This window comes from Chroicocephalus ridibundus, chromosome 8 (genome assembly GCF_963924245.1).
Source record: "Chroicocephalus ridibundus chromosome 8, bChrRid1.1, whole genome shotgun sequence".
NCBI classification, from domain to species: domain Eukaryota; kingdom Metazoa; phylum Chordata; class Aves; order Charadriiformes; family Laridae; genus Chroicocephalus; species Chroicocephalus ridibundus.
Genome location: NC_086291.1, coordinates 8,080,109 through 8,101,935, shown reverse-complemented (window position 1 = coordinate 8,101,935; position 21,827 = coordinate 8,080,109). Strand labels below are relative to the sequence as shown.

The window sequence follows — 21,827 nt, the reverse complement described above, 5'->3', positions numbered from 1 at the left end:
ATAAAAGACAGATTTCCCCTGTCCTCCTGTTTTCTTATTACGGTGCACAGAAAGACATCTAACAATCCAGCACGCAACGCTACACGTGACAGAATATTTTGCACCCAGATGTTACAGAAACAGCATCTCAGGTCTAAGACTTCAGAGTACTACATCCGAGGTTAAAGTCACATCTTGGCTGCACTTTGACCACAGCCCAGTTTGTGCCAAGGGCTCAACATGCTTAGCTCTCAATGTAGATAAGGTAGCTCAAATTTCTCAGGAGATATTTGGAACAGGACAGGATGAGAATTTGATGACATCTTCACAGGGATAATACTGCAAACTGATGCATCATAAGGCGTATAAAAGGATCTCAGATAGGAAAACAGAAGTTACTTCTTACGAAACCTTCATCACTTCCTTAACTCTTTGTCTCAGCTTCTGAACATAATAGCAACTACAACAGAACTTGCTATCCTTAAAATAATCATTTCATTTAGCTCAACAAATGATTTTTATTTCTAGTGCTGCTGCTGTTTATGACCAAACTCTTGTTAAGGCGTACAGTACAAGGGTTACTGACTATTCACTGAGTGACGCAAAGTGACTTAGTGGTACAAATTCCATTAACCTTAATAGGATCCACACAGCTAAATCCCCACCCTGGATATTTAACCTCCACTGTCTCTGTCTCTTCCAGTCTGTATAAATTGCATTGAAGAGCGAAATAAACAAATGCATATATACTGCCTTTGGCGTAGTGCTTAAGCGTACACAGCATATATTCAGCATACCTTCACGCTGATCTCAGGTAGGTCCTGCCCCCCAGCCTGATCGTTGCCCCATGCACATCAGCACAACAGTGACTCACCTTGTAAGCCTTGCCCTACACATGCATACAAAGTTCTTCCCATCAGCTGAGCTTCGGTTCTTTGCGGTGTTATACTAACAGCCTTTTGTGCAGGAATATCTACTGCCACAGATAAGGAGCTATCATGTTCCGTACTTGTAGAACTTTTATTCAGATCCATCACAAATGAATCAAGATCAGATGTAGGACCAATGAGAACTTGGGAGGGAGGAGTTCAATACATACTCATAGAGGAGATATTTAGTTCAACTGAACCAGTGCTCCAGCTCAGGTCTCAGGGCATCAGCAGACACCAGCCAATGACAACATTATGCATTGGATAAGTTCAATGAAGCTTTTATAATTTCACGCTGTACTTTTTTGTCATATACATTGACTGGGTGAAGCAACCTTTGTACCACAGAACCACAGTCTGGGTTGGAACTTGGTCCATAAAATACACTGTAGTTTTAGGTAGATCCTTACATTCAATGTCCAGGCTTCACAGAGGTTGCCATATGCTGCAAATTAGTTGCCACCTCAGAGTTCCTACCCAGAAGTAGCTGCCCAACTGCAGCTGGTAATACTGTAGCTGTCTCCTACATGTGCAAACACATGTTTAAAAGGCACAGACATGCGGGGCTCTTATTTACGCTCTAAGCACCAGTTGGTGTAAATCAGCCGCTGGCTTCAATTGGCCTCTCGTAACTGGAACACAAGAAGCTTTCTTTCCAGCTTTGCCCCCTGTTTGCTCTGCAACCACAGCTGTGTCATCTCACCTCTCCATGACTGCTGGTTAAAGCATTTCTCTTAACTATGAGATGCTGATGTTCTTTCTAGTGTGCATTGAGATACACTTATAAAACATGTTTAAAAAGAGCTAGGTGTTATTTGTGTTCAGTTGAAAAAAACAAATGGACATGTTAGATGGCACTGTTGAACCCAGGAGACCCTGTGAATTCTTGGCCCCAAGGAATTTACTGAGTATTCTGGCAACCACTGGAGACGTGAATTTAGCAAGGAAATGTGACATTTTTTTGTACCACTCTCACCTCCAAGTGGACTATTTTATCCAGCAAAGGTCCAAATGCAGGGTACAGAACTGGAAGGTCAATGAATCCATGCAGCTTCGGTTGCCACTGCATCCTTTAACTTGCTGATGAAGGCAGCAAACATCTGCTGAGAACCAGATGAAATATTCTTAATGTAAAGCCACTGCAAAACTGCTCCTCTGCCAGTTAGAGCTCTTACTTTTTTCATGACCAGTTTAAGTACATCTGTTCTTGCCTCAGATTTAACTAGTTCTTCTATCTACTAGTTCACCCATCCCGTAGCATGTGTGCACAAAATTCAGTATATAACCTTGTAAAGAGAGAAGTTATATCCAATCAGTCTTGACTTGAGTAGGTTCAGCAAATTTTTAGGATGTGTTACAACCCAAGGAGAAGTGCGGTGCAAGCTGACCTCCATGGGAGTCAGCTCCAGTTCTAGAAAAAAGGTGCTTCGGCACAGCATTTCACCTGAGCAAGGAAGCACTGCTGCATTGCAGTGTAGTTCAGTTGAGGTTCAGGGCTACACTAACGCTGCTATTCCCACATTTGAGTGCACCATCTGGATGTACTAGCTTGGGCAGGTGCTAGCTCAAGGCTTTCTTTGCTGTACTTCAGTACACAGAATAGACACATCCCCACTTGTCAGGCAGGCTCTCCAGTTCCCTCTTGTCACCCTACTGTCCTCTCCAGCACCTGTTTCAGCTTGACTTTGTTTTCCTTGAAGGTAAGTAATGAGAATTATATAGATGAGATTGTTCAAAACTCATCAGTGTTTTGTACAATGGTCTTAATACCTCCCTCTTTCTCCTGGAAATACCTCTCTTAATGGATCCTGCAACAACATATGGGGCTTCTGCCCATTCATGTTAATTTAATCTCTCCTATTGTTCATCAGAGCTTTTTTTCTGCCCTAACAGCCACTTCTTTTTCTGGAACAGTGACACAAATTACCATTAAGCAGGGCAATGCTCAAACCCTCAAGGGCTACAATTAGGTTTCGGGGTTCCGTGTGGGAGGACTGCACCAGAATACTATAATCCTTTCTTTATTCTTTAATGATCATTACACTCTCAATGTATTAATAAAACTCATTTCCTATCCTTCTGGATATGCAAGACAAAAGTAATTAAAACAAAAATTAAGAAGCTCTTGTTCTATGTAATAACAACAAGGATCCAAATTCAGCTTTCAGCAAAGCACCGACAGCTTGACTCCGTTTCGAAAAAAGTCACTGGAAAATATCTCTGACTGACCTTAGCAGGGCAAGGTCAGGCTTACCATGAAGTAACTGAGAGTTTCATATTTATATCTGTAGGGAAAACTTTCCCTCTACCTCTCACTGTGAAAAGAGCAACTTTCCCCTACTCCAGAGATTAGCACCATTTGTGAATTATTCCACCTGGAGTCTGAATACTTGCACGTTACCTGGTCCCTGCTCTGATCTCACTATGAGATGGGAATGGAAATTTTCAGAAGGTATCCCATTGTTTATGCAATTTCCTTTTTTTTTCATAATGAAAACAAGATCAGATATGCTACATGCATTTTACAGGAAAATATTTCCTATTTCAGCATTTTTTACCTTCTCTCACATATTTTCTTGTCTCTGAGAGTTAAGTTTCTATCCCTTACTACATGGCCCACCAAGGACTGGGAGCAAGGCTGGGAACAGAAATGCATGAACTTCAAACTCAGAGCTGGGAGGAGAGCAGGATATAAAAAACTCTGAAGCCCAAACTTCAGCGCATGTTTCATGCGACGAAAACTAATTATAAAATCAGAATGCATTACCATAATTGTTTATATCTGTGTTTTAAGGAATTTGCTGTCTTCTGAATCTAATAAACGAAGGAACTGAAGCTTGACTGCTACAACAGTTTTTAATCTGTTTGGAAATTAGTCCAAACAATGAAGAAATGCTTTCCAGTATTACAAGAAAATGGTACAGTAAGGAAAGAAAATGGAAGGGAAAGAGAAACCTTAAAAAAAAAAAAAAACACCAAAAAAAATCAAAGAAAGAAACAAAACTGCTTAATTATTAATTGTGGATAATTAGGGGCAGAATGTGCCTGGCTCACCTGCAGTGCAGGATGGGAAACAAGGGCATATGAAGCCATTGCCCTTGGCTCTCTGACCCCACACATCCCCAGCAGATGCCATACATTGCTTCCCAAGGAAGCCTGGAGCCAGGGGCCCTTGTGCAGTGGCTCGGAGGGGCTGGCAGGTTACAGACAGGCTATTATGATCCTACCCGACAAAACGAGGGGCCCTGGCATATATAATACTTGTGAGCTCCACGTTCTCACTGAGATTCAGCAGCAAATGAACATGGTACACTCTTGGTGAGCCAAATGTGAAATATCTGTCAAGTATCAGCATCTCTGTGTTTTTATCCCTCTCAGCAAGGTAGTAGTCTTCAAGCATCTGCTCATACCTCTGCAGCTGAGGCAGATTAATTTAGAGGATAAAACACCAGACAGAGAGTAAATGCTTCAGAGCAGCCAAAGCAGACAGAGCTTTAGTATAACTATGTTTAGTAGTAGCACAGCTCCTTCATCCCATTCTTGCTCATAAAAGAGAAATTTGTCTTTTTCCCATACATCTCACTTCTACAGCTGTTCACCTCACCAATTGTGCATATAGTTGTTAGAGATGCCCAAGATTAAACACATTTTTGGCAAAGATTGCAAACTATGCAGTTTTCTGTCAGATGGGGAGGACTGTGTAGGAGGTTAATATTATCAGGCACACCCAAGGAGAGCAGTAACGACACAAAGGCCAATAAAAGCCCTAAAATCAACAGCACTTTTGAAATTCATCTCAACCCAATTTTTCACAGACATAGTCAGGAGGCCTTCGTTTGCTTCCTGGTGAGAACATGTTTATATCACCTGAGCTCAGCTAATTTCTGTAGTTCAGATTCAGCAAAATCTCCAAAATCTGAATGAGCAAAGAGAGTAAATAAATGGTGCTTTTATCCTATTCATGACCTTCCAGGTGCACACACAAATGCAGCAGTGGGGAGGAGCAGACCAGCCGTTTGTGTTGTTACCTGGATTACACCTGTACTGTACAGCAAAAGACAACTTTGGTTCCAATCTTTCAAAGCACGAAGGCATGCATGGCTTTCAGCATGAGTAAGCCTGCTAATTTCATGGTACACGTCATCTGTCTACAGCTGAGTGTCACTGATCCCATGCATGGATGGTATGGCTCTCAGTCCAATATTTAGCACCCACTTAATTTTGCACAGAATGGTAAACTTAGTAACACTGAACTGTAATATTGCAGGGACTCAGAAGTGCTCCAGAAACGCTCTGAACAGAAGCTGTATCTCTGACTCAGAAACAAATCCTCTGACATTTTGTCTGTAGAAGCCAGCTAAAAATATCCTTTTAATCATGATTTGGCCAAAATAATCTTTCACAAGGGTGAAACAGCGAGTGTCCAAACCTTGCTGTAGAATGAATATGCAAAAAAGTCCCATCATTTTGCCCAGCTGAGGAAGCAGCGCTTGTTGAAAGCAGAGGTCAGCTATTTATCTGCAAGGCAAAGTACAGTGGTGTGAATTTCTCACACTTCTCAACCAATGTGAAGTTCTCTCCCCCTCTTCTTTTTGAGGACGAAAGTAGCATTTGTGGCTCGCTGCAAAAAAAATGAAGCTTGCTAGAGGACGTTCTGTTTCTAATGCAGCTTGCGTGCATCTCCCACATGTTCCTGAAATTTCTGTGGCAATAGGTGTTTGTTGTACTGCTGTATGGAATATGAAATAGTTTTATAATAGCATCTCCTCTGATGTCTCATTACTCTTAAAAACAATGTTATGTTAGATGTGTTTGCTTTCCTTCGTTTTTGTTTCAAGATTTGAAAAGGCAGCTGCTAGAGATCGATTTTGGTTTTTTAAAATACCCCACTCCTAAATAATACAGCATCATATGTCTCTCAGATGGAGATCACGCTTTGGCTGTATGCTTAACTGAGATGCTTTCCTTGGGAAAATATCACAGCTGGGATGTGACCTGCTTCTAGACTTTGATTTCATTTCTGAAAGAGAGCAGTCCACCATAGCCTGTTAGCCCTGTAGGCAGGAATTACGTGTTACTGACTCGGGCCGTGCACAGTGTTAGCCCTCAATAATAATAATGAGTTGTGAAAGGAGTTCATAACTGGATGTGTGAGGTAAAGAATATTTGAAGAGCAAAGGCTGAAAATATTCTTAGGGATAATGGCATTATTTCAAGGGAATCTCTCTAAGCAGCATGTATGAGAGGAATTTGTCCCCTACAGACCAAACCGCCAGCTTTTTTGCTGCCAGCACATCCTTCTTTTTTCCCAGCCATTATCCAAACAAGCATTTCTTCTTCTGACCCTTTGGAACCATTGACTTTTTGAAAACACAGCCTCCCAGGAAGAGTTGAGCACACCACATAAAAGTAATTAAATATAATAAAACAAACTAGGAGGATAACAAAGCCAGAGATTGATTTGTAACACTTAATGCACACCTTGCTATTTAAAAAGTGCTACAGATTTTGTTGTACATTCTTCCTGCTAGGACAACTACATTAGAAGTAATCACAATGTTACTGCCTCAGAGAGCACGATTTCAGCTACTTCCTGCTCGATATAGTGAACATCCAAATCACAGTGTAAAAAATTTCAATTAGGAATCTCTGTTTTCCTGAATTTCTTCCAGTGCCCCACATAGCTGCTCGCACAGTTTATTCTGCCTGCTGTAACAAACTGTTTGTTGCTACAACAGGAAGCACTCGTGTGAGGATGCGAACACCTCCCGCGTGGGAAGGAGTACTCTTTTAACCTCTTTCATTCTCGCAATTTTTGTATTCTTCTCATCAAAATATCTGTACACTGAAATCATCATGCAAAAACTCAACATTTTTGCATTTGAATCATATTTCCACATCAACTTTCTTTCCTCTCCCCCATTTTCTTTTGTACATCTTCCTGTGCCTGTAAATGCCCAGAAAAAGCTGTAGAGTATATCCTTTTGGGTCCCAATTAAGATTCTGAACTGCTGTTCTCTGTATGATAACAACCTGAAGTGCTGACAACACGCTACCTGTCAACAGGCAAATGAAGGCCAACCATCTGTTCTACTATAAATTGTCTCCATTACTCTCAACTTGAAAATCCACTTTAAAGACCCCCCCAATTATCTAGTAACCTGAGCCAAATGATGCAATGCTATTTTAACTAGAATCGTCATTGTGTACGAGCAAAATAAACATAAAAAGCTCTGAACAAAGAAAGATTTTTGAAAAGCTGTTTTATATCTGATTTTGTGCGTACGGCTCTGATGTGCGTGCTGGAGCAGCTCGAAATCGCAGAAGCCAAGAGTATCAGATTACTGCTGGTTGAAAACCTGAATTTCAATTGATAGAGAGACAGTTATACGCTCCTGCTCAGGAGCCTTTTGTCTTAAAACACTGTCATTACAAACCTCCTGCAAATAACTAGACCTCTCCTGGCTGCGCGGTACCCAGCATGGCCCGGCACCTGACGCTGCCCCAGAGGTGCCGCCTGCCCCTGGGGACTGCAGGCTCAGTTGTGTACCTCCACGCACAAGTGCACCTGCGTAGCACAGGCTCAGGAGTGTGGTCATTAGCACATCAGTGCAAGTTCAGCGGTGAGGTAGAATCATAGAATCATTTTGGTTGTAAAAGACCTTTAAGATCATCAAGTCCAACTGTTAACCTAGCACTGCCAAGTTACCACTAAACCGTGTCCCTCAGCACCACAGCTACGCGTCTTTTAAACACCTCCAGGGATGATGACTCAACCACTTCTGTGAGCAGCCTGTTCCAATGCTTGACAACACTTTCAGTGAAGAAATTTTTCCTAATATCCAATCTAAACCTCCCCTGGTGCAACTTGAGGTTGTTTCCTCTTGTCCTATCACCAAAGGAGAGGTACTAAAGGAAAAGGCCTCAAACAGGTTCGATCTGGGCATGCGTTTAGTTGAGCTTGCATTTAGTTTCAGGATTTTTGTGTCCAGAAGTAGAGATAAGCAAAGCCAGGCACTAAAGGAAGGGTTCAGCTCTTGCCTAAGTCTCTGGTTTCCTATCCCTAGAACATTTCCTATTCCTTAGACTGTTTCCAAGACTTTGTATTGCCTCCTGACTTTTCTCTTTCATGCATTCCCTGCTTTCCAGCTCACTGCACTGTAGGCTTGCAACAACTCAACTTTCTAAATAACGGAATTGCAACCTTCTCCTTTCCTCCTGCACACTGAGGAAAACCTGACCTGGCTTGCCTAGTATGCCAGAGACAGTAAGTGTGCGTAGCTTGTACCTGTGCATCATAAACTGCATAAAACTGCAACTGGTGATGTCCAGGGACCAGTTTCCCTCTGGTGCACTACCCCAGATCCTTTCAGAAGAGCAAGGGTACTAAAACACAATTTTACTGTCTTGTTAAATCTGCTGGGGAAGGCCCAAAAAAACAGAGCTGGTGAGGTTAGGCCAGGTTTCCAACACATTGTTATGTCACTGACACCTGTATGGAGAGTGTATAATAGGACACAGAATCAGAATTTATATGGTTATAAATAAACTCACACTGCGGAGCCGACAATCTAACCCAGACTTCCCTGTTTGGTAACGAAAACTTGTATCAGCAACAAGTTCAAACAAACAGGTCACTCTCAAGAGCTACCCAGAGAAGGATTCATCTAGTGAACGTATCCCCAGTCCCCTCCATGCAACAGTGCTCAGGATTTTGAACACAGAACTCATTACACCTCTATTTCAGTCGTAAAGCCAGAAAGCTGAGTAGCGTAAAAGTATCAATCTACAGTAAAAATATATTTAAAATCTATCCATACTTCTTAATTTCTAAAGATTACAGACGGCAAAGGTATTGACTTAAGACAAAAGAAGTAGAAGCATGCATGGGCTTAGCTTTGCAGATGCAAGAATTAGGATACAGGATTCTACTGGAAAACCTGCAGGCGTCCTCAGAGCAATCTTCAGATGCAGGTGGTAAATGAAAGCTTCAAAGATAGCAAAGAAGAAAATCCAAAATAGGGAGACATAGGCGTGTAAATGTTTTCATTACCATGATGACTTTTCTAAAGCCATTCACCTGTATAATGCCTTATTGACGAGACAACGGTTGCAATTTGCAATACTTAAATGACACAGAAATACTCCGAAAATCTCTGTGAAACGCTTAGCACCTAAACAACAGTACTTGATCCTAGGCTATGGGCCCAGCAAAATTAAATAACTGCTTTGTATACAGCCTTGTGTTCAGGAGTAACAGTTTGTGCTCTATGGTACTTACTGGGGAAGTTAAACACAAGGGAGTCAGCGAGGAACAATAAGATGACACAGTTTTCTTCATTATAAAATGCATTTTTGAAGGTTCATATTTCTTCTTTCACAAAAAGGAAGTGAAAGTCTATAAATTTATAGACTGTACTAGATATTTCCAAGAAATTCAAAAGAGGCAAAAGTAAAAGTTGGTTTAATGAATCAGAATCATATCAGTGTGACCATTGTAATATATAAATATTGTAATATATGTATAAATGAGGAAGATTGATGCCTTTCAACATAAGTAAGTTGCAGCCTTCAACAGTGGTAGGAATTTGCATTTGGCATGACCCTTAACACATTGCTTTCAGCTTATGGACTTCAAATTGTTCCTCCTACAAATTTCTGTGTAAAGGAAAGCTTGCCTCCTACTTTGATTACTAAGTTATTGTGGGTGTTGCTGGCCGGCTAACCTGATGGGAGTTTTTATTTCTGGTTAGGTTTGTCATTCTCCTTCCCGAAACCTGTAGCACTGGATTTTCATCCAGTACAGTTCTGTTTGCCTTTGCTCTAGCAGCACCATGCAACTCTCTGCATTTGCTGCTGGTATTTACAACTTCCTAATGTTGTAGGAGGTCATGTAGCGTGTTACAGGGTAGCCATAGGAATTGACACACACCCTCCTCCTTAGACAAGTCTTTTAAAAATAACAAAACACAGTACTGTCTGCAACTCTGCCAGCTTCTTGTAGAGTATAGTATGAAACAATGCAGATTGCTTAAATATAATTGCCATCTCCGATAGCTATGTCCAGTAGGTATTCAATGAGCTTTGTATTGCCTGATGCAATATAGAACCTAACTGCACATACTTCTGCCTCTAACCACCTCCCTGTAGTCAGGCAATCCAAAGTGAATGGTCAAAGTAGTTGGTAAAGGTTCATGAAGTAGGTGACTCATAGAAGAGCTGGTCTACCTCCAAATAAAGTCTGTTGTTAACTTGAGCCAAATTGAAACAATATCACATTGTGTTAAATTTTTGTTGCCTGGAACAAATCTGGAAAGAATATAGGGAATATATTTTATTAAATCTGTACTGAAGTCCCAAACCAAGGACTATTTTACACCTTCTAAGAGATGTGGATCACATCGTTTCTCATTGTCTCAAACCAAAGCAAGGCTAAATCATGCACCAAATCTAACCCAGGTTAGATCACTCATCCAGACACCCAGAACTCTATGCTATTCCAGATCTACATTCAAAATCACATCTCTAGTCACCAATTATTTGGAGATTTGGAGCAAGGGGAGGATCTCCAAGGATACGATTCTGAACGAATAAAGCCAAGAACTTATCTGCATGACATGATTGCTTACTCTGTGAACTACAACTACCTCATTTCTTCTTGCTCCAGTCAGGAACAGTTCATAAAGGACCTGGATATCATCTCCTAAACAAACACGTCACAACAGCATTCCAGCAAAAAGTGAAATACATCATGTATAAATACCTATTAACTGATGTAACGTACAATAAGGAGAGGAGGAAATGTACATTCAACTATGTGACAGGTATTTCAAAGCACCACATAATTAGCTTTGTTTGGTTATTTTAATTTTGTTTTTATTGGCAAGATGCAGTAAGAAAAAAATCTACTAATTAGATAGGAAGTTCCCCTGAAGACATCTATCAACTGTTTCTATTAATACAGGCAACTGTGAGTAAGTAGGTAGGACGGAAAAACATTCAGAAACAACTTTTAGTTAATTAAATTGAAGTCTGGATGCAAAATACTTTTCCCCCACCAACAAATGTTCTGTCATATTTCCCAGAAAATTGGCTAAAAAGTTTTTTTCCACAGTGAAAGATAATCATAAAGCTAAGGATCATATCAGACTTTTAATTTCCATCTACTTTATTTGTCATAAATTCAGCAAAGTAAGACCAAGCCTATTATCTCTAGAGATTGCTGAACTCCGTGGAGAAAGCCACTGTCACTACTAGTAAGAAGTGTGTACAGACAGTTATAGGCATTACAAACGTGTAGGATGGTAGAGCTTTTTTAACACCTACACTTCCTGGCCTTACTTCATTATAGAGTACGTAGTACACAATATGGAAACATCACCAACTACCGAGTATGACCTCTGCCAGGCAGAAACTAGGATTGAGAATACTCACAAATTTAAAAAGACCTTTTCTGATACTCAGGCTGGCCATCCAGTAATTTGTCATGTTGCCATCCAAGTTTCTATTCTGCAGGCCATGCTGTCGGTCAATTGATGTTAAATGATAGAGGAATACGTTAACAGCCTCTAAAGAAAGATTTAGATTTGATGGGTTTCAGTAATACATAGCCATAACTTGAAGGAAGTGTCCTCTAGTTCTAATGATGCTGCAGGGTAGCAGGGAAGGAAGCAGGACAATAGCATATGACTTAAGAGACATTTGCTCAATATTTAGAGTCTTTGCTCTGGTACGCCTAGGCAGCCTAGAAGGGGCAGAAAATAGCCACATCCTCTTCACTGTGTAGGCTGGAGCTGGACCAATCCCCAGTGTCCCGTTCATATGGAGCCTACATAGATGGCTGGCATTGCATTAGCATCACAATTAGAGTGCACGCTGTAATACCCCTGGCAAGCTTAGCTGGGCTGTTTACCTGTATGTGCTAGATGTAGAAACCTGCCTGGGCTCGGGGAGAGCTGACAGTATGGGCAACCACCTGGCAAGAGAAGAGGTTACATGGACAAACACTTAAGCAGCAGAGGTCATCTTGAATCCCAAGAGTCCATACAACCTTGTGGCCAGCCTCTGGGTGAGCAGCCAGGCTAATATGAAGTCTGGATAGATGTGTAAGTCTGAGGGAGTGTCTCCTTCAAACACAGCGTGGGGACTCCAGCGAGGCAGGCGGAGTGCAGGCTGCCACCGGAAGGGAAGGATGCAGAGCCAGTTACAGGAGATTGGCAAGGCAATGTCTATTAAAGGAGAGTCAGAGTCTGTTCTCCCTACAGGCCTGGTACTGAGAGGGGCAGGTGGATGTCCAAGATTGAAAAGAAACACTACTTTAATTCCTGATGTATGCATACATAATGCAGATAGAAGTAAAGAAAAAGCTGAACAGTGGATTTGCTACATAGATACAGCACGCACTGCTCTGTGTAGCATTTCTCTTCACATTTATAAAATAACTAGATCTCATGCTTATTTTGCTTCCCTTCTCTATATCTAAATTCATATTCTTTACCACCTGCGTGTGCAGAATGGAATAAATAATGATTACCACTGTGATAGAGAACTACTGCTAAAATCCCAGTAAGTCATCAAATGGTTGTTACGTACAAAGATAATGCAGTCAATAGTGGGGCTTTTTCAGCAGGGTTAGGCAGCAACACTATATGTGCATGTTTTATTAGTTACAAAAATGGGTATTTCAGTATAAGCACCACATGTAGATCAAACTGACAGACTCCTTTGGGATTAAGCCCCATCACCTTCTGAATGCAAGACAAGCATAAAACCACTGCAGCAACGGGAAAAAAAAAATCAGCTTGAAAATAATTAAACAGCAAGGCAGCCACCCATAATGATATTCTGCAGAACACATTAGGGACAGTTTGCTGGGAATGCACAAGAGCACTCCAGTTGTTTAATTAACATTGAAACAGCGGTTCCACGAGAACTAAAAATCCTGTTAATTTATGTGTCTCTTAATGATGCTCATTTAAATACTGTCAACTTTTCTCCAGTTTAATATTCATGATTTCTAGTCATTAAAACACCAGGCTTAGCTCGTGGATTCACCGAGAAACACAAATTGTTTGATGATGATGTCAGTTCTTAAAAAGTTTTTTCCCCTTAAAGTGTAAATCTCTGAGTGCTCATCACTAGGGTCATTGTAGTCTGGTCTATAAATACCATTTTTATCATTCATATAATACAATAAACTACAATGTTCTCTCTCACCTTCAAAGACGAGCCCTGCTTGCACAGTCAGGAGTTATTTATGTAAAGGTAGTTATCTTTTTATGACAGAGCATCTCAGCTGGTTAATGTAATGGCTTTATATATTTGGATACTGGGCTCAAGTCCCACTTTAGATTATAAAAACTATTTTCATCCATGGTAGGAAACATTACATTAAAAATAATTTTAGTGCTGAAAAGACACTTGCAGCTGGATATTAAAAAGATACTGCCAATGTAGGCAGAAGTCAAACTTTGACCTCCCCAGAATTAGTATATGCATGGTCTGAACAAACACTTGTTTCCATGAAACTTTTGTTTACCCTGTCCTTTCCATGCGTTGGCAAGTTTAGATAGTTTCTGATGCTGCCTCTTTGGCAGAAACTATAATGTAGCCTTCTGTGACTGGGACTTGAACAGAAAAACATTATATATTGATCTTATACTGTCAGAGAAAACCACTAAACTTCTTTATAAATCAAAAAATACAACTTAATTATCCAGTTAATCTTTCATCTTTATCATAAGAATTTATATTTCAAGGAAAAGCTGAACATTTTCAGGTAGGGAGCAGGGCATTTGGGACAGGACAAGTATGGACAACTAAAGATGGGCATTTATTTTCCTACTATTTTTCTTCTAAGTACCAGACCACAGCATCTCTTAAGTTCTTTTTTTGTTGCTGCCTTGTTTTCCCAGGCAAGATATATTATTACTATTACTCTTCTTTTTAATAGCCAAAGAAGTCTCTCTTATTAGATATTTTACTATTTTTTCTAAGTTGATTGTAAAAAATATTAATAAAGGGCACAGGTTCAGGCTTGAAAGAGGTTATATACAATGGGCAACTGAAGTCTTGTTAGCACACCAATTCCCACTGCATACCGGTAAGACATAGCTGAGTTCCCTGTCTTAGAGGTTTTTTTTATTATTCCTGTCAGATTTCCAGTAAACATTGAAATGCAACAGTGCCATATAATTTTTCTGAAAGACAGTTTGTTTGGCATTTTAGACAGACATCCAACACAACAAAATGTACTTTATTATACAGAGAGAAAAATATTCCGTGAACCAGGCAGCACAGAACTTACACTACCTGATTAGTAGCAAAGCCAATATTTATCACCTACTTCCTCTCATTTCATTCTTTACATTTTATTCTTTCCCCGTTGTTTCATATTTACAATCTGCACTTCATGACTAAATAGCTTAATGTGGTTTACCTCTGGAAAAAGCAGTCACAACTAGACATAATCTTAATTACCAAAATGCTATCCCATGTCTGAAATACTTTTATGCAGCTACTGTTGCTATTTTCTTCCAGAACTGTTTCAATTAAGCAAGTAATCTGTATTAACTTATTGTGTACGCATTTTAATGTAATATACCTTATTTTCAGCATCATTCATCCCTGAAGAGATCTTTCTATTTATTTTAGTAGTCTAAATGTTCTTTTTTTTCAGCCAAAGATTCTTTTTCCATTATACCTCACGAAGACCTAATTATTAAATGCACTTTCTTGGGACCATAATTTTGGAATACAGCCTGATACACAGTTCTATCATGAAATATATGCCCATCTCTATTCTGCTTTAATCCATAATAGATTCTCTCCAGTAAAAATGCATTATAGCTCCAGACTTATCCATGAATGATCTCTGCAATTCCAATGTCCCTATTGTTTTTCATGCTGATCACAGAAAAAAAAAAATACTTACTAACATCTTCATTTTCTTGGGAAAAAAAAAATGGAATCACTGAAAAAGAATGCAGGCAAAATATATTAATTCTATCTATGGTAACATCCATCTGTTTACATCACTACAGATAACACATACTTAGTATGATAACCTATACAGCTCTTCTATTTTGGTATTTTTGTCTACACATCCAACACTTTTGACATTGCTTTCAGTAGGCAGTTATCCTTTTTGGAAACTTAGGCATTGTCTGTAAACTGGTTCCCCAATGAAAGCTTCCATTACCTTAAATTGGTATTTTGTATAGCCAGCATGAAGTAATCAGCATATAATGTCTATTCCCAGTACATTTATTTACTAAACTTCTTCAGTGTCCCTAATCTTTGGCACTAATGGTTCAATAATTAAACAAATTATAATGAACAGTCTTGTCTTGTTCCTTGTTTTTGAAGCACTTGAACCCAATGCATGAAGAAAGTCATTTCACATGCTAATTCAATTCTGAAAGGATTTTTCATATTTCTCCAATTAAACACAGGGATTCTACCAAGAAAAACACTTTCTCTGTACCTCTACATTGAGAATAAGCCTCTTTTTTAGATTCTATGATGTGCTAAATGTCACAGAGGAATTTTCTTGTACTTACCTGAGGGACTTCTTTTTCTATAACACAGTTTGGTTTGCATCAGCGTAAGCTTTCTTGTCTCTAATTCCACCAGGACTTAGTGGAAAATACTGATTTCTATTGACTCAGGAGGGAAGCTGATTTGGTTCATCCTTATTCGGAAGGAGTTTCAAAACTATTTGTAAGTATGGAAAGTTGGCCGCTAAGTATTCAGTTTCCAACCAGACAAGAGCCCTCCTGAATAAGGAAGACGCTTGGATCCCAAACATTCCAGAGAGGCATCCAGGAGGTGCATGACTCTTTCATATTTTTAATGATAAAATTGTCATTTCTATGCTTGTGTCACCAGACTATGTATCTCCATTACACAGCCAGATATTTTGAAACCCTGCGGTATATCAGCAGATCTTCCATGTTTGCATATTTATTAATATGCATTTTTGCGGAGATATGACACTCGCATTGTATGAATCCCTTTATTTCGCTTGACCTTGCTCCTGAGCACTTCTCTTTGTTCTTATGGCTATCTCAGATCATCTGTTAAAAATGATGTGTCTAATTTCTTCCCCATTGGGAAGAAAAAAAAATGCGAAAGACAACTTTACAGATAGATCTTTCTGGGGTTTGGCTCTTATTTTTGTCAGTAGTGGCTCTACCTGAGAATGGACATTTGACTTTTTTTCTCTCATGAAAGTCTATCTCTTTATTGCTCCTGCAGAGTGCAAACATGTTGCTCTAAGTTTACATATTTGTGTCTATGTAATGTTTTTCCTAAAACCACCATGCAAGTTAATATATATCCCTTTATAATTGTTTTAAAGGTCTCCGTGCTCGAATTCTGAAGATAAATTCTATAAGGGATTGCCCAGCATATGATTATTGTGTGATTTTCTGTTTTATTCACGCTTTCTTTCAGTGCTACTTAATCTTCATTTTTCCTTCTGACATGGACTTTATTTTTATGAATACCAGCGCATAGTTAGAGATACTGTTGTTCTAATTCTAAAATTGAGAATTTCCACATAATAGACTTACTGATATCAAAATTAAATCACCTGTAGTATGTGTTTTGAGAGATTCAGATAAATAAATTAAGTATATTCCCTTAAAATGTAGAAATTTTCCAATGTCCATCAACTCTGGGTTTTATACACTGATTCCAACATTTAAGATTTCAGTGAACCTTTTGGGATACTTATTTATGTATCCTGTATTGGACTGATGAGTCAACTATTATCTGTGAATCCAGGGCTGTTGCAGGCACTAATCAAACACTAGAAGTGGTGAGATCCTCCTCATTTCAGCAAAAATTTTGGATGAGTAAACATCACGGACAAAGCCATCTTCCTTCTGGATCCGGTTTGATGCTTTTACAGTCCTGCACTACTTGTTCAAGAATTAATAAACACATAGTTTTTAATAGGAACAAAACAATCCTTCTATAGCAATCTCGCGATGGCCTTTTGGTGTCATTAATTTTTTTCCTTAAGGTGAGTTTCCTGATGAATCACTAGCCACATTTCCCTTTTTTATTGCTTTTTGATTTGTGGTTTGGTATGGTTTGGTTGGTTTTTGTTGGGTTTTTTTTTTTAATAAAGAGTATCTCTTAATAGCTTGCCTTTGCTCCATATTTAAAATTTTGCGTGTCAATTTCTTTTTTTACTCTTTCCATACTTAATTTGAATATTTAGCTTTATCTTTATTTAGTAGTATCTCCTCCTTATCCTTGTGGGGCTTTTTTGTATCTCCGTACCTGCTAATCAGACTTCTTCTGATTATATTCATCATACTCAATTATAGCATAACTTTTTACATTGGAGCTATGCTACATTTTTGCTGTGTTCTATATTTTCTGGTATCCATGTTAGTAATTGCAAACTTCCTGAACGTTAACTCTTGTAGTTGTTATTTGCTGGAAATTTGTTTCTTAAACTGTACCTTTATAATTTTAGCACAAAACTCATTATATAAATTTTTTGCCATCAAGGCAGTATTTTTTCACAGTACAAGCACTGTGTTTTATTACATTCAAAAGGCATCCCAATTCCCTTTCTCTTATAGTTAATGAGCCCTCAGGTGAAATACACTTAACTTGAGTCTAATCAGTGCCTATTTGTTCTTGCTTCCAGCAATGAGGTCAGGAACTTTTGGACTTCCCCTGGCACACAGAAAGCGTAGGTTTGACTTACTTGCTACATATTTAGGGTTGTTGAGAACTCTGGAGCATAGTCCTCCTATGGAGATGCTTGCAGATTTCTGTTAATAAAGTCCCCTTGGTTATGCTGCACTGTAGTCTCTTTTGATGTCCAGAAAACTAATCACTATAACAATATAACTCTACTATGCCTGGATGACTTGATTTATTGCATCCTCATACCCTGATACTTTCTGAATTTTATTTGACTATATCAATGCAAAGCTTTAGGCATCTGCGTGTCAAGTGGCAAACGAGTTGTATGCCTGTGGCCACCCATTCAAACACTAATATTGTCCTTACACCCCTGTTTTTCAGTTCTAACCATTAGGTCACAGAATTCCTCTTGCTTGTTCTCTCTCTGTCCCCATGACTCTTGCATAATTAGTTTTACATTGGCCTACTTTCAATTAGAGACGTAGAAGGTATCCCTTGCTACCTCTGTAAAAGAGCCAGTTTTGGAAAAAGTATTCTCATTGAAGGTTGGAGGTGGATGTTTGAATCTCCTCAGCTGGAGCAAAATTTAACCTAAATTCCTTCCTTCTGAGAACTTTCTCATCACAAGCTTTTTCTGCTTTGTCCTGTTCCCTCCCATGCCCCTTGTGCATTTTAAATGTAGCAAGTATTACCATCTTCAGACCCTTGTTCACAGAGTTCACTGAATGCAGACCTCAGAGAACTGCATAAATACAAAAGACCCAGGGTTTTGGATGTTTCCACTGGCACTGCATATTGCCTAGTTTAAGTTCCCTCCCATTACTACGTTCATTGTTTTAACTCTCTTTAGCCCATGTACAGAAAACTCAAGCACTTGCCATTTACTTTTGAACTCTATTCCCAAAGCTAAGAACCAAATTTTAAGTAGTGCAACACTGAGCACCAAGAACCCTAGTCCCTTTTGGGACTTATCCCATAAGTCTGACATATTATTGTCCTCAACTCCTCAATTTGTCCTATTGTCCTCCTCCTCCTCAACTCAGCAAATCTGCTTCTAGACACCCTAAGAACCATCTATTTCCAACCCCAGACATACCACTAGTCGTGAGGAAACATGTCCCTGCCTAGTTCACCTGGAGACACCTAGGCCTGTAGAATGAATTGTCAGAATACTATTATAAATTTAAGTCTCTTTCACAAAATATCCAGAAAGACGACTCCTCTTTTCTTTAAAACAGTAATTAAATAACCATATCTCCTTCATCTTAACAACCTATCAAGGGAACATTTAAATAGGACAAGGCAAAATCTTAATCCATCATAACATAAAATAATGACATATAGTTTGGCCTGGGCACGGAATGGTCCTACAGTATAGTGATCAAAGTATCCATTTATAAAAATTCTTTCAATTACTGCATGAGTAAATATTTAAGTCAAAATTCAGCGATGTGCTTGAGCACATGTTTAAATCACACAGACTTTACAATCAAAAGGTGTGGTGGACACATTCTTGTCTGCAGTTGAACATTTTGTGATTCTTGGCATGTTCATTTTAGCTTGTTTTAGTGAGTCAGAAACATAGGAAAAGATGAAGTGAACCTAAAAAGATACAGTACGCAATAGATTGGCAGTTATCTTTTTTTTTTCCTGAAGTAAAAATCAAACTAAGATTCTAGAATCATAGGCGTGAAGCTAAGGAGAGCACAGGCTTTCATCTTCTGGACCAGTAACCACCTTCACTAGGATTTACTTGCAAGAATGAATGATTATTTGACAACCAGCAAGGACTTAACGGACTTCACGTACTGTTCCGCACTTAGTTGGACTGGACCTTTGTGTTCATCCTGTTACAATGCTAAGCATGTTTTGACTAAAAACAGGTTTAGAATGAATTCATCACTATTTGTATAAAATGTCATGCAAGAAGTTTCAGTACAGCCTCCTCCACTCCATGTGAGGAGCTGGACTCTCACATTTTCAGGAGATATGCTGCTCCTGCTGACAGCCAGTCAATGTCAAGAAACTGCCTGTCAAGAGAAATTTCTGTGCGGATACAGTGGAGATTCAGAGATCAGTTTTTATAAGGTTTTTGCCATCTCCCTGCCGTCCTTCATGAAGCAGAAACGTTCTTTCAGAAAGAAAGATTTGAGTGAGAGGTACTGCCTTGCAGCAGACCACCTGGATAGTCGTAATCTAAAATATTCCCCTGATGTCAATGCATGGCCAGACACAGGAGGAATGACAGAATGCCTAAATAACCATTCCAGACAAGAATCTGCAAATTACCTGAAAACGGTAATACTTCCTAGAGGAAGATCAACAGCATAGCAATTTACACATTTCATTTCAGTTATTTATTTCCAAAAATTAAAGTAAAATCTTTACCCTTCTAATTGACCATAGGGAACAAAATATTTTGTGAATGTAAATTACAACTGTGAACAAAATATAAGCTGCACTTTCTTAATATTCATAGTGATGTCTGCTACAAGCAGCATTAACATAAATTCATATATTTTCTTATCTCTCCAAAACCACATTTTTATTAAAATGAGAAGTTTATTATTTATGATTATCTTGGTGGGAGTTGGGGTTTATGCCTCTATAAAGAATCTAAACTGTCGTATTTTCTTTATCCCGTATTTGCCAGGTTGCCTTGTGGTTCATTTATTTGGTAAATGAATTAACCTGCTCCAGCCATTATGCACTTTATAAACAACTGTGGACTAATTGGTATTCATGTGTAGGGAGTGTTTTCTCGTAGTAGTGAAGTGATACAGTGAAGTTTGTAACCAAACGATAGTTCAGTGCACTTGGGTTTTAAGTTCAAATACTAAAAAAGGCCAAGTTAAAAAATGTTGTAAGAAATATTAAGCAAATGTTTACAAAGCGTTCTCTGAAAAGACAAGCAAAAGAACAGGAGAGTAAAGCACTGCTGATCAAACCAGTCATTCAAGAACTACGTAATCCTGTGTCTAGCTATGTGTATGCAAACTGCTTAACCCTTCCTTGAACTCCCCGCAACTCCTTAAAACAACTTCTATTCACAAATAACACTGTCTAGCTCACTTAAAACTTGACTCCAGCTTGGATCCCTCACCCCTTGAAGGCTTCTCAAGGCCAGTCTTGATTCTGAATAAATCCATGCAAACCAAAAGCATAGCCAAGACTCAAGTTCACAACAAGAGCAATCTCTTATTACAGTGTTTTCACATGAAAGTGTTTTCAAGGAGCAGTTCCTAGTAGTTCTTGCCCAAGTCTGTGAGTTTGACCAGCACAGGCAGTGAGTTAAATATTTGAACATACTGAAAGATCCTATTTACATTCTTTTATGAATATCCTTCTTGCCTGGGGCCCAGAAGCAACAGCAGGCAGCAGGAACTATCAGTGGCAAACAGTCTCACTTCGGGAGAACAATGTCTGCACTCAGGCCCCTGAAGTCACTTTATTTTGATCCTACCCTCTGCCCTGCTAAGCTGTTCATAAGACTGTCTGTCGTGGTTTAACTCCAGACAGCAACTAGGACCACACAGCCGCTTGCTCACTTCCCCCAGTTTGGATGGCGGGGACAGAACCAGAACAGTAAAAGTGAGAACAAAATTGTGGAGCAAAAGCCATGCACGCAAGCAAAGCAAAACAAGGAGTTCATTCTCCCATCAGCAGGCAGGTGTTCAGCCATCTCCAGGAAAGCAGGGCTCCATCACACATAATGGTACTTGGGAAGACAAACACCATAACTCTGAACATCCCCCCTTCCTTCTTCTTCCCCCAGCTTTATATACTGATCGTGACGTCATACGGCATGGAATATTTCTTTGGTCAGTCAGGGTCAGCTTTCCCAGCTGTATCCCCTCCCAACTTCTTGCTCATTCCCAGCCTACTCACTGGTGGGGTGGTGTGAGGAGCAGAAAAGGCCTTGGTTGCTCAGCAACAACCAAAAACATCAGTGCACTATCAACATCGCTCTCATCCAGAATCCAAAACATAGCCCCACACCAGCTGCTAGCAAGAAAGTTAACTTCATCCCAGATGAAACCATGACACTGTACAGCCAAAGGAGTTTTAGTTTTCCTTGCCCAAAGAATGAAACCATACCACCCCTTTCAAATATGTTAGATACAGCATTGTGTGGTGGCTTGTGGCAACGGTCCTCTGTCCCCGTCATCCCCCCCTCCCCCCGCCTGACCCTTTGAGCAAAGTTAAATGTGTTTGAAATGCCAAGATGAAGTCCAGTGACTTCTTGAA

At 39.4% G+C, this 21,827-nt stretch overlaps 1 long non-coding RNA gene across 2 annotated transcripts in view; it reads right to left on the bottom strand.

The window, feature by feature from the left end:
* LOC134519369 (uncharacterized) overlaps positions 1-21,827 on the bottom strand; it is a 99,127-nt gene that overhangs the window by 14,178 nt on the left and 63,122 nt on the right. For both annotated transcript variants that reach the window (XR_010072198.1, XR_010072199.1), the window contains exon 2: positions 1,885-2,008. This is a non-coding gene — a long non-coding RNA (uncharacterized LOC134519369). The remainder of the gene's footprint in view (positions 1-1,884; positions 2,009-21,827) is intronic.